We start from the raw sequence: 13,070 nt of genomic DNA on the forward strand, positions 1-13,070 counted from the left end.
ACCTTAGAGATGGTTCTGTGTGAAAAGAAAAGTAGATCAGCAGTTTGTGAAATAGTCACTCCAGCAACCATGCCACATTCAGAGTCACTTCAGTCTCCTTTCTTCTCCATTCTGATGCTCGGTTTGAACTTCAGCAGGTCGTCTTGACAAGGTCTACAGGCCAAAATGCATTGAGTTGCTGCCGTGGGATTGGCTGAAGAGATCAGAAATGGATTGAGATGCTGCCGCGTGATTGGCTGATTAGATATGCACAATGTATTGAGTTGCTGCCATGTGAGTAGCCGATTAGATATTTGCATTAACAAGCAGTTGAACAAAGTGGACATGAGTGTACATCCTTTGTATGAAAATGAGCTACATAAGTAAATGTTATTGATGAGAGGAGGAAGATACTATTGTCAGCAAACTTTTCTTACCAATGCCCATCTCCCACAGTTGTTCAGTTTGATGGCCAGTTCTAGGAAGAGTCACTGTTATTCCAAACTTCTTCCATTTAAGAGTTATGGAGGCCTCTGTACCATTCGGAACCTTCAATGCTGCAAGATTTTTTTGTTTTTCGTCATCTTCTCCAGATCCATGCCTCAACACGATCTGATCTCTAACATCTTCAAGCAACTCGTTCAACCTTATGGCTTAGTTTGTGCTCACCTGGTGGACCCTCCATTGACAGGTGTACCTGTATGTGGCTTTTACTAATGAGGTCCAGTCAATTGCACTGACCACAGGTGAACACCAGACAAGGTGTAGAAACATCTCAATGATGAGCAATAGAACGGGATGCACCTGAGCCAAACTTCAAGTGTCCTAGTAAAGGGCCTCAATACTTTCGTCAATGGGATATTGTTAGGTTTAGGGTTAAGGTTAAGATTAAGATTAATCTTAGGGCTTGCCAAAATTTCCAAAGCCCAGTTTTCTCTTCGTTATTCTGGGGTCATGAGTGTAGGTTGATGAGGGAAAACAAGAATGGAAATGATTTTAGCACAGGTCGGCAACATAACGGAATATGTAAAAAGTGAAGGGGTCCGAAGACTTTTTAAAAGTGCTATAAGAACGGACCAACTTTCTCCAGGAAGAATGTTTCACATCCCGGGCTCCCTTCAGTTCTTATGCCAGCAGGTCTGCTGAATGCAATTTAAGTGACGACAGTTAAACGACACTGCAAGATGAGAGCAGCTACAATGAAGTGTTTTCCTCGGGCTAAGGTCAATGTCATTATTATGTTTTGTTTTCTTTTGTGGTCAGCAGACGTCTTTTTCATACATGTCTGATGTTTCCACACTTTCACTACAAAGTCCCCTTCAGCCTTCTGGAGCCACATTGATACCCAGTCATTATGGCACTGTGGTAGGGAAAAAAAAAAAGATTTGAAAACCTGACAGTGGAGAGAAAGGAAAAGTAAAGTCAAATAAACTGGCAGGAAGTGACAGCCACTCGCCCTGGAAACCCTGGTGACGGTGATGCTGCTTCAGGGCTGGCGGCAGGTAAATTCTGTAGGCAGTGCAGCTGAAATTCTGATGTGGGCGGTGATATTTCGGTTGAGGTGAATCTGTTGCTGCTCAGCTTTTACTTTCAGTCTCCATAACTGGCACATGACAAAGATGTTATTACAAAGTCGGTCTGATTTGTGCTTTTGCAATTTATATTCATTATTTTATTAATAACCTTTGATCAAATAAAAACATTATGTGGTTATATCTCTGAGTTCCACCAACATGCCTTATACAGATTCATGGCTGCTGAAGAGGACGTACACTCCCAGTCAAACGTCTGGAAACACCTAGAAATGTTCGTGTATTGGACAGAAATTGATGCCTGTGTTTAATCAAGATACCATTAAAGTGATTTAAAAGTACAGCTAAGACCAGTGGTTCCCAACCTTTTTTTGTCCATGCCCCATCTAGGCCTCTCTAAAATTATGATGTCCCCCACTTTAACATATACCTTATTCTTATTATTACCAATTCAAAAAGTGAACTTCTACTCACGTGGAGAAAGCCCATAATGTCATTAATTTGGTCTAAACAAGCTTCCAAAGGACATGGAAACAAAACAGTGAAATGATAGTTGAAGTATAGACAGTGGGTAGCGCTGCTGCCTCGCAGTTAGGAGACCCGGGTTCGCTTCCCAGGTCCTACCTTTTTGCATGTTCTCCCTGTATCTGCGTGGGTTACCTCCCACAGTTCAAAGACATGCAGGTTAGGTGCATTGGCGATCTTAAATTGTCCCTAGCGTGTGCTTGGTGTGTGTGTGTGTGTGTGTGTGTGTGCGCCCTGCGGTTTGTTTCCTGCCTTGCGCCCTGTGTTGGCTGGGATTGGCTCCAGCAGATCCCCGTAACCCTGTAGTTAGGATATAGCAGGTTGCATAATAGATGGATGGACGAAAATACAGCAAATACAGTTTTGAAAACATATAAGAGACGTCATATTCATAAATATAAAATAACTTTAATGACAGCTTTTTCTGTAATATTTTGATCATTTTATATTTTTGTTATATTGCAAAATCATTATTACAATTCATATTGTTTTAATGGTAAAAACAATTTCTAACTAGAAAAACCCAAGCCAGTTGTAAAATCATAAATTAAAGGGTTCTTCACCATTCCTTCTATGTTTATATAAATGTCTCTGTAAAATATATATATTTTTTTCATTTTGTAAATTGTTTATAACTTACCTATAAAAAATCAAGTTTCCCCCCAGTGGGACATGCGCCCCACATTGGGAATTACTGGCTAAGACATTACGAGTGTTTAAAATGGTTATTACTGCTTGAAGTGATTGGTTATTAATTTATTATTCACATCTGACCATAAAACCCGATTTTTCAGCAGCCATCCTTTCAGTGGCCTAATCGTCAACTCGCTTAGCTTATCCTTAGTTTATTATGTGTGAATGCTAATTGGTTATTAGAGAAACCTTTGTAATTGCATTAGCAACACTGAAAGCTACTATTCTGTTCACTTGGGTTGAAATGTACCAGCGTTCCTAATGTTCAGTTCTGGATTCAAAAATGGCCAAAATGAACACAGCTGTTATTGCTTCTTTAATGGAAGAGTAACCAAACTGGGATGGTTGTTGCATACAGTCTATCTACATATCTATTATAGAGCTCTTTCCATATCTATCCATCTCTCTATTATGTAGTGCCTTCAATATACACTTCATCTATTGTCTTCATATCTGCCTATTTTGATAGTGTGTTTAATATCAATGATATAGTGACATTCATCCATCTATCAATTTTATAGTACATTTCATCCATCTGTTCCCTTTAATGTCTCTTTGTTATGTAGTGTCTTCATTGTATATTTCATCTACTGTCTTCATATTTGCCTATGCTTTTCTGTGAGATTCATATCAATCTATTTATACATTATAAAGCACCTTTCATATCTGACTGCGTACCTATCATAGAGCTCTATCTATACAGTATCTACCTGTCACCTTTCATATTTCTATTATGGAGGGCCTTCAATATACATTTCATCTACTGCCATCATATCTGCCTATTTTGATAGTGTTTCATATCTATCTATGATATAGTGCCTTTCATATCTATTTATCTATGTATCATATGGTACCTTCCATATCTATATCTCTGTGGGCGCCCACTTCTCCCCCACTCTGAACTGGCCAGCCATTTGCCTCTTCAGTCCTCAGCCCCCTTTGTCTTGCTAATGACCCTCCACACAATGCGGTTCCCTGCCTTTCTCTGACCCTCTATCCATGTTCTCCACTGATTTGGAGTGTGACAATGGGACTTGGAGGAGTCGACGCTCAGAGAGCCAGAAGGTCACCTCTTTTTCTCTTGTTTAAGGTCTAGGATGGCACAGAGACAAAGACGAGGGCACAAAAGGATCAAAAGAACCCGCGGAGGTCATTAAAGTGGGAGGAAGTGATGGCAGTGCATTGTGGCAGACGCTATGTTAATGGTGGGATGTGCTCCCAATGAAGCTTTGAAGCCTCTCTTTATTACTGTGTCGCCTGGCCTGGACCATTCAGCTCCATCTGACATTCCCGTTTGGTTCTTCAGGAAGTCACCCATCGAGGTCATTTCCAAAGAGACCTATTTAACCTCCTGACATCAAATGATGCTTCCTGTAAGTAATGAAAAACAAATGGACCTTCCAAGACTAATCGGCATTGACAGGCGCCTGACCTTTTAATGCCGTGTCCCTACTTTCAAATTCTAAAAGGTTGGCCAGTTTCTTGTTTTGGATATAGAAGTGCTGCTGTCCACCCCTGCCATTTCACTGAACAGTTGCTGTTAATTAATTTCTTTTCTGATTTTTCCCACCCATTTTCAAACCTGTTTAAACCGAATGGCTTTTTCTTTGGTGCTGGGTAAGAGACAGAATAAAGGTGGCAGCATGAGGTACCAGGAGATGAGGCCAGTCCATTATATGCCCACTCACACCCAAACTGAATTAATGCCAGTTTACCCAATATTGGGACGTGTCATGAAAACTGGAGGACCCAGAGGAGAAACCACAGAGACCTGGGGAGAACTTGCTAGATACAACAGGGACACATTGGGCACAGGATCATGGAGCTGGAAGGCAGCAACACCAACAACTGCTCCACCATGCGGTCTCCCGTCAGGACTTTCAGTTGTTTTTTATTAGCACCATCAGCTCCCTGCTGTGCTCATCAGAAATAAAACACAAAGACAAGAGGATGAAGGCTTTTGGGGGATCTCATGCCATGCCACAAAAACACCCCAGGGTTGTCTTCAAATAAGCTGGAGGAGGAAAACTTTGCATTGTTGGAAGCTGAGCAGCCAAAGCCTTTAAATTCAACTAAGATACAGTGATCAATATAGCGCCTCTCAGATCTATCCATCTGGAATGCCTTATGCATTTATTGGTTATATCTTACCTCTTATGTTTTAATATTTATTTTGTTGTTATTCTACTTACCAATTAAATGGGGTAACCCTGTTGGTGCCACAATATTCTTTTTGTTTCCCTTGAACACTATATACATATACAGTACATTATATACATACACGCGCATCTTAAGAGTTTTCTATTCCTAAGCTTTCAACAACATATCAGGTATTATCATCAGAGGAAAATGATTAGACATACAGGAATCAAAGGCAAGATATAGCAAATGAGAAAAGGGGAGGGGGGTATGTTGGTGTAAGAGGGGCAGATTATTAAGGTGGGGTTTGGAGGGTGATGGCCTTAAAGTTCTTTTCATTATTTGGATGTTCTTCATTTTAAGCCTGCATATGCTGGGTTCTTGTCCAAGTGTCTGTTAAATGGTGTTTCTGTTTGATAGCCACGATTCAGTCGGCTCTCTGGCACTTTTAGGATTGGCCCTGAATTTTACTTGCACCGTGCCCCAGTTAATCGTGTGCCTGGTTAAACTGGTAGGTGTGTGCATCAGAGACCGTGGGTCCTTCCTTGTGACAACATCGTGATGTTCTTGCATTCTAAGTGTTTTAGATGTTTGTCTCACATATACTTGCCTGGATTCTGCACAAAATGGAAGGGCTCCAGCCGACTTGGGCAAGAGACTGGAAGCAGCTCCCGAGTCGACTTTAAAAGGAAGCCCACTGTCTCATTTTGGTTGAGTCAGAGTCGGGACGCAGTGGGCAACGCTCTTGGAGGATGAGGAAGAATTGTGGCTGGTGAGTTTTTTTGCTGGTATTTTTGTGAAGAAAGTGTTGGAGTCAAATAAAAACTCTTTATTTGAGCCAAAAGTGGGAAAGTAGGTCTGGGTATTATTGTACCTGTGGTTTGGGGCTCAGTGGCTGCCTCTTGTGATTGTAATATATATGCACACACATAAACACATATCTGTCTATCTATATCTAGTGAAAAGTCAAGCAAAATGACACTTTTTATTGGCTAACTAAAAAGATTACAATATGCAAGCTTTGGAGGCAACTCAGGCCCGTTCTTCAGGTGAGATGCAATATAGAAACTGGAGTCCCTTATTTACACACTAGGACAAGAAACAACATTGGTAAACCTTTAAGTGAGAAATCTTAAATGTAAAAAATTAATAGACTCCTTCAGGCTAGGGTTCATTTAACAAGAGAGAAGAAAAATGTACGGTCAAGATCTTCGGATAAGAGGACTGTCCAACAAAGTCTTTTGAAGTTTCTAATGAGTTTTTCAATGCAATGTGGATCTGTAGTCAGGTTGCCTGTGTCAGTCTAAGAGATGCAAACAATCCTCATACCTGGTGTGGATGCGGCCCGGACACAGACAGGCAGACATGTTGTAATCCACCACCACACGTTTATTTACAAAGTACTATTTGCAAGTTTCAAGTGCACACAAACCCCAAACACAGTCCTGGCCACACAACGACTTCTCCTTCGGGCCTCCTCCACTCTCTCTCCTGCTTTGTCCTTCTTCCACCCGACTCCAACCTCGAATGAAGGGAGACGGCCCCTTTTATATCATCCCGGACAAGCTCCAAGTGTGTCCCGGCATTCCTCCCTGGACACGCCCCAGTGTGGCGGAAATGCTGGCTGTTTTTCCGGAAGCTCTCCGGTGTCCCTTTTCTTCTTCCCCCCAGCACTTCCTGGTGTGGCGGAAGTGCTGAGGTCCAGAGTCCCCAAGGCATTGGGGCGCTCCCTGGTGGTGACCACGGGTCCCTACAGGGTTGGGCCTCCAAGCCCTCTACCTGTGACCCCCAAAGCAACCAGGAAGGCAGCCCCCACGTGATCCAAGGTGGGCATTGACCCTCTTCCGGTCCCTCAAGGCGTCCCGGCCAGGTCGTTGCCCCTGGCATCCCTGACACTGGCCATAAAACTCATGTCTCAATTCAAGCCATGTTGCAATGTGTTAAATTTTAGCATGAGTTTGACTTCCCATTCTTTTCTCTCTTGTTGTGTTCTGAAGTTGCCCATAAGCACTGTGACGTTAAAGTCCCTCTCACAGTGTACATGGCTGTTAAAGTGGGCTGCTACAGGAACATCTGTGTTGCCACGTTTAATGTGGACCCTGTGTAAATTCATTCTCTGGCGGAGTGTTTGTCCAGTTTCTCCCACATAGAGTGCAGTGTTAGGACATTTCATTTTCACTACATTCATAATGGCTAACACGGTACAAGACCCTAGTACTATATCTATATATATATCTACTGTATATCTAATGATACAGTATCTGTCAAATAATACAAAGAGTACATGACACGTGTCATGTCATGTCACCCTCATTGAGGCTTGTCAGGTGTACAGACTTTTGTCTTCCCTTAATAAGGAATAAATAAGTTAACCAGCAGCCGCAGAGCAACTTCAGAGGCTTTGCCTCAGGTGCAACGTCTGAAGTTCGATCCCTGTTATGGGATGCAAATGTGCGTATACCTGACACACCCCAATAAGGGCGGAATACGTGTCACGTACTCTTTGTATTATTTAGGAGACACTGTGTCACATATCTATGATCTGCTTTTCGCAACTGAGAGGATGTGGCACGTTTGCGGATTGGCTGACCAGCACATACATTTGTGTGTGTATTTACATACACACTGTGATAAAGGCGCTATATAGCACCTGACCCGGCACAGACTGGCGCTGAGACGCGTGTAAAATCACACAGGCTTTTATTTGTTTCTTCAGTCGTGGGGCACGTCTTCCCCGTGTCCCACAGGTCCAACACAGTCCCAAAGCACTATAAATACACCACCAATAACTCTCCACCTTGCACCACCACAACTCCCAGGCAACCTCATCCTCTTCCTCCCAATTCTGGCTCCTGAGTGGTGGAGGCTGGCCGGTTTTATAGCCCACCCGGAAGTGTTCCAGATGCTTGACCACCTGGTCCCAATTGCACCTCTGCGTGGGGCTGATGACTCGTCCATCCAGGTTCTTGAGTCTCAGCAGCACCCCCTAGCGGCCACCCCAGCTCCCAGCCAGGCTGTGGAGGACTCCATGTCCCATGGAGCCATGCGGGAGACTGGGGAATCAACATCGGCCAGGGAGGCTGCCACGAAGTGTCCCGGGGAAGGTATTGAGCTGTCCATGGTGGCTCCCCCGGAACATATGCAGCAGGGGCGTCCCGGCCGGGGCACACAATACATACATACTGTACATACACACACACAAATGTATTTACATACATACACACACATACATCCATACATAAAGTGGATTCAGAAAGTATTCAGACCCCTTCACTGCACACTCATACATTTTCCATTTTTGCCCATCAATTGACATTCAACCCATAAAGTCAAAGTATTTGTAAAACCATAAACTGAAATCTCACATTCTTATAAGTATTTTGGCCCTTGAAATGTTTCTAGAACTTGACTAGAATCCATCCATGGTAACTTAACTGTTGAAGACATTTGCCATTTTTAGCCATTTAAAATTAAATATGCAATACAATAAAGCGTGATGAAAGTGAATGGGACTAATAGATATAGATATACACTAGGGGGTTCACCCCTGCTCGCCAAACCCCCACCACCCACCAGGGCCTGCACTACGCGCCAGCCACTTGGCATTTCTGCCGCAGGTGTTGTGAAGAGGGGGGCTGAACGCACCCCAAGGAGATGCGGTCGCTCCTCTGAAACCCCCTCTTAAAACGGTGATGCAATGGGAAACAAATAGTTACTTTTTTACCCACTCTTTGCTCGATCATCTGCTGGCTTGCTGCTGCTGTAACATGTGATCTGCATTTCGCACGGCACTTCGAACATTTAAAAGCCTGTACAGCAGCTGTCCTACTCTGTCTTTTATTTCTGGCCCCGGGCGTGGTTAAATGTATTGGCACAAAGTCTTGTCTCGTGGGGATAGATGGATAGATAGATAATACGCTACCGTGGCTGTTCGTTTGTCTGTCCAGGATTTTAAGTCACCTGTAGCTCGCAAACCGTTTCACCCTGTTGACCTGAAATTTGGTACACATATACTATATGACGTCTACTATCCGCTTTTGGGGTGATGATTTTTATTCCTCTTTTTATTTTTATTTTATTGTAGAATCAACTCTCGGCAGTGAGCAGCAGGACGGCTGTGTGGCGCATGCATATGGGTGCCGTTTCCTAACCACCTTTGCCATCACTTCCCCTACCTCTTCATATCTTACGTCATTCTTGAGGCAGTTTGAAGACTTAAGTGCCAGCTTAATAGAAAAATTAAGAAAAACGTACTATGTGATTGCAACACGAAAACTATCTTAATCAGTTTTAACGTGAAAAGATGTCGACGAAAGAAGAGATGAAGCAGGCTGCTAGGGTGGGAACAAGAAGAGCTGCTCAAGAAGCAGCAAGTGCATCAACCTCTGAGCAAATGGATGCTAAACGTACAGAAAAAAAGAGGATGAAAACTAGGAATGATCAAGTCAAGTGTATTCACTGCACGTTATCGTTACTGGTATTATACACTCACCTAAAGGATTATTAGGAACACCTGTTCAATTTCTCATTAATGCAATTATCTAATCAACCAATCACATGGCAGTTGCTTCAATGCATTTAGGGGTGTGGTCCTGGTCAAGACAATCTCCTGAACTCCAAACTGAATGTCAGAATGGCAAAGAAAGGTGATTTAAGCAATTTGGAGCGTGGCATGGTTGTTGGTGCCAGACGGGCCGGTCTGAGTATTTCACAGTCTGCTCAGTTACTGGGATTTTCACACACAACCATTTCTAGGGTTTACAAAGAATGGTGTGAAAAGGGAAAAACATCCAGTATGCAGCAGTCCTGTGGGCGAAAATGCCTTGTTGATGCTAGAGGTCAGAGGAGAATGAATGGGCGACTGATTCAAGCTGACAGAAGAGAAACTTTGACTGAAATAACCACTCGTTACAACCGAGGTATGCAGCAAAGCATTTGTGAAGCCACAACATGCACAACCTTGAGGCGGATGGGCTACAACAGCAGAAGACCCCACCGGGTACCACTCATCTCCACTACAAATAGGAAAAAGAGGCTACAATTTGCACGAGCTCACCAAAATTGGACAGTTGAAGACTGGAAGAATGTTGCCTGGTCTGATGAGTCTCGATTTCTGTTGAGACATTCAAATGGTAGAGTCAGAATTTGGCGTAAACAGAATGAGAACATGGATCCATCATGCCTTGTTACCACTGTGCAGGCTGGTGGTGGTGGTGTAATGGTGTGGGGATGTTTTCTTGGCACACTTTAGGCCCCTTAGTGCCAATTGAGCATCGTTTAAATGCCACGGGCTACCTGAGCATTGTTTCTGACCATGTCCATCCCTTCATGACCACCATGTACCCATCCTCTGATGGCTACTTCCAGCAGGATAATGCACCATGTCACAAAGCTCGAATCATTTCAAATTGGTTTCTTGAACATGACAATGAGTTCACTGTACTAAAATGGCCCCCACAGTCACCAGATCTCAACCCATTAGAGCATCTTTGGGATGTGGTGGAGCGGAGCCGTGCCCTGGATGTGCATCCCACAAATCTCCATCAACTGCAAGATGCTATCCTATCGATATGGGCCAACATTTCTAAAGAATGCTTTCAGCACCTTGTTGAATCAATGCCACGTAGAATTAAGGCAGTTCTGAAGGCGAAAGGGGGTCAAACCCCGTATTAGTATGGTGTTCCTAATAATCCTTTAGGTAAGTGTATAAGTGAATATGCACACTCACACTATATATTATTGTAATAATGTAATGTGATAATATGATGTGATTTTGATGCTGGTTTATTCTTTTTCTGAGGTTTTGGGATATGTTCTTTCCAAATACATTTTTATTGCATATTTTAAAGTGTGTTGAATTTGTTAATCTGTTTTACTCCATTTACAACAATGCCATTTTGGGCACAGCTACATTGTACACACTTACACCCATGTCACAGCTGGTGATGTCACTGCATGTTCCATTATAAATGTGCTGGTGACTGCTGTGTTTTTGGTGTCCCATGCTAGATAACTTCCATCAAACTTTCAGACAGTTTAGCATGTGGAGTTCTTTTCGGTGTGGACTTTGGTGTTTTCATCCACGACATTCATTCTTGTTTGCTCCTGTTCTGATCTTTCTGGATAAGACCGTTGCTGTACTCTGACTGCTCTTTTGCCTGTCCATTTGTGATTATCTTCTTATCAATGTCTTCATGCTCACAATAATGTCAGGACTTTTCCTAACAGGTAAGGTCTTGTAACAGATCAGTAAGTGACTAATAAACACACTAGATATGGCCTGAATTCCAACATGTTGTCATTATTGTGTTACAAGTCTCATTATTATAATTGGGTTTTGTGCCCCTAAGCTGAATAACAATTTGAAGTACTTCATACTGTGACGGATGGCCAGGGCCCATGGCTGGCCAGGATGCCCCTGCAGCATATGTTCCAGGGGAGCAAGCATGGGTAACACAGTATCTCCCCCTGGACGCTAGATGGCTGCCTCCCTGGGTTGCAGCGGTGCCTCGGACTCCCCCAGGGCTTCAAGGGGGTTGGAGTGTTGTGCAGCCCCGTTGGGTTCCGCAGGCGTCGCCAGGGGGTGCTACAGCAGGAGCTGCTAGACCCTTCTGGGCACTGGTTTCGCCACACCCGGAAGTGCCGCCGGATGTCAGCAATCAAGCACCTGGAGCACTTCTGGGTGCCTAATAAAAGGAGCCAGCAACCACAACGCAGTGGCCAGAGTCGGGTGGAGAAGGACAAGGTTGCCTAAGAGGAGTGGTGGTGCAGAGGAAGAGTGCGTTACTTTTGTGTGTTGGTGCTTTGGGACTGTGTTGTGGCTGGGGGACACGGGGAAGACGTGCCCTCCAGCTGAAGAAAAATAAAAGTTTGTTTATTGTATACGTGCCTCCGTGTCCAATCTGTGTCGGGTCAGGCGCATATATAGTGCCTTTATCACAATGCCTAGTGCAGCAAATATTTGAAGCATACAACAAACCACTGTCAGAATTTAGATCTGTGACTTTTGGAGGATTGCAGTCCTAACCCTCTTTTGATAGCTCATATTGAATTTTATGTAACATACAGTAAACCGTGGGGAAACAAATCTGGATTCCATAAGTCACTTAAGTGACACACTAACAGAGACCCCACACTTCCCACTGCTTACCTCCTCTTGCAGTGTGAGGCAGCAAACTGACTTGAAGGCAGACAATGACTAAGCGACCGTTTCAAATGGGAAGCATATGGTTTCAGTTCCTTTCCATTAACCTCTGGGCCACCCAGTCACCTCAAAATGTAACAAACTAATATGGCAATAAAATGGAGGTGGGGTGTAATTAAAGTGAAGGTATGATCAGCACTTACCATTCAGCTTACAGTTTAATCACAGGCCCGCCACAATTGAAATAACAGGATTACATCCCACTTTGGGAGGAGGTGTCTTGACATTCGCTGTTCTATAATCTGGAATATCATTAAAGAGGAAACGTTAAATTACACAGCTGCCTGGAACACAGGATATGGCTTGCAGAAAAGCTAATAAAAATGCCACAAATTCCTGCATATAAATAAAAGTTGGTGCATGTTGTGCTTTTCTAATAAATTTTCATTTGCATCTGTAAGGAAAGCACATTGCAAGCAGGCTGCAGAATTTGACACTTGGAATAGGAAAAAAAAATACTAAGATTAGTTTTATTATTGGATGGCATGTTGGCCTTGTAGCTCAGAGACACACTCTCTCTCTGTCTATATATCTATGTTTAGAACACCTCAGTTTCTTCAGGTTTTATGGAAAGGGATGCAGTGTAATGTCTTAATACTTCATGAAATCAAGGCATAGAACAAAAAAAACAATAGCAAATAAAAAAATGAATAAGTCAAGGAATCATTAAGTGCACAAAGTTTAATTCAAATTTTTAATTCATCAAAGTGGCCATCTGTTGTCAATATAACAGCTAAACTTTGGTAACCCTTTGGATTCAGAATGCCAGTCACCAACTCTGCTTCCAGCAAAAGGACTCCAGACCACCACATCTCTTCCTCCATGTTTGACAGTTGGTGTCACACACTGAAAAACCATCCTGTCACCAACTCGACGGCGTACAAACACCCTGTGTGATGAACCAAAGATTTCAAATTTGGATTCATTGGTCCATAAGACTTTCTGTCCAGTTAGCAGTGGTCCACAGCCGATATTTCCCTAACCCTAACCCTAAGGCC

General features: G+C 43.2%; 1 long non-coding RNA gene across 1 annotated transcript in view; it reads right to left on the bottom strand.

The window, feature by feature from the left end:
- The window catches only part of LOC120530051, a 60,486-nt gene that overhangs the window by 25,700 nt on the left and 21,716 nt on the right, over positions 1 to 13,070 (bottom strand). The window contains exon 2 of the long non-coding RNA XR_005633895.1: positions 12,216 to 12,314. This is a non-coding gene — a long non-coding RNA (uncharacterized LOC120530051). The remainder of the gene's footprint in view (positions 1 to 12,215; positions 12,315 to 13,070) is intronic.

This window comes from Polypterus senegalus, chromosome 5, assembly GCF_016835505.1.
Source record: "Polypterus senegalus isolate Bchr_013 chromosome 5, ASM1683550v1, whole genome shotgun sequence".
Taxonomy (NCBI): domain Eukaryota; kingdom Metazoa; phylum Chordata; class Cladistia; order Polypteriformes; family Polypteridae; genus Polypterus; species Polypterus senegalus.